The 1,170-nt window shown below is 29.2% G+C and overlaps 1 non-coding gene across 1 annotated transcript; it reads left to right on the forward strand.

Annotated features, from left to right (window-relative positions):
- The first annotated feature begins 678 nt into the window (after nt 1–678).
- Nucleotides 679–780, forward strand: LOC135274695 (small nucleolar RNA U13). Its single transcript, XR_010342476.1, has one exon. It is a non-coding gene; the product is annotated as a small nucleolar RNA U13 (small nucleolar RNA).
- Nucleotides 781–1,170: the final 390 nt, after the last annotated feature.

Here is a 1,170-nt window from a genome sequence, read left to right on the forward strand (position 1 = left end):
TAATGATCATTTCTTATTTTTAAAGTTCTCAGAAAACTGGGAATAAAAGAGAACTTCCTCACCCTGATAAAGTTCATCTGTAACAACCTACACCTAATATCACACTTGAAGCAAAAGTCAAGTACAAATGGCTTTACCAGTGGATTTTACCACACATTGATGAAACAAATAATGCCAATACTACACAAACATAGATGCAAAAATTCAAAACAAATTATTAGCAAATTGAATCCAGCAATTTATAAAAAGAACAATACATTACAATTAATTTGGGCTTATTCTAAGAAAGCAAAGTTTGTTTACTAGTTGGAAATTGATCAGTGTAATTGATTGTAATTCACAAATTAAAAGGATGAAGAAGAAAAGAATTGCATAATTATCTCTATAGATATAGGAAAGCCATTTAATAAAATTCAATACCTGTTCTTGTTTAAAATTAGAAAGCAATAAAAAGCTTAGAAAATTAATGACAGAAGGAAACTTCCTTAATTTCATAAAGAGCAACTACAAAAAAATTGCAGCAAACACCATTTTTACTGACAAATATTGAAAGACTTACCCTTGATATCAAGAGTGATGCAATGATGTTCACTTTCACCTTCCTTATTCAACATTATATCACAGATCTTATGTAGTGCAAGGCAAGAGGCAGAGGAGGATAAAATAATTGAAAATAAGATCATCTTGTAGTTCATAAGCATAATGATTGGCTTTTCACACACGTATGAGATGTGCCTCCCTCAAACCTTGTTATGATGTTGGCACATTACCCATCTGATGTGAAAAAGAAAAATAAAGAAAATAAAGCTGTCTCTTGGTATATTTGAAAACTGAAAAGAATGTACAAAGAAACTGATAGAGTTAAAAAATTAATTTAACCAAGTCAAGCAAGGTCACAGCTCAATATACAAAAATTAGTTGTATTTCTATATATAGCCACCATTAAAAACATATATATATATATATATATAAAATGTCCTTTTCTGTAGCATCAAAACATAAGTACCTTAAAATAAATTGAATAAAATATGTGCAAAACCTGAAGACAAAAAAACCAACATGCTTGATTAAGATAAATTAAAGAAGACTGAAATAGGTGGGTAGGTTGAAACAAATCAATATCGTAAATGTATTAATTCTCCCGATTGATATAAAATTCACTGCCATGCT

Source organism: Aotus nancymaae, unplaced genomic scaffold (genome assembly GCF_030222135.1).
Source record: "Aotus nancymaae isolate 86718 unplaced genomic scaffold, 86718_ANA_hifiasm-v0.15.2.pri h1tg000012l, whole genome shotgun sequence".
Classification (NCBI taxonomy): domain Eukaryota; kingdom Metazoa; phylum Chordata; class Mammalia; order Primates; family Aotidae; genus Aotus; species Aotus nancymaae.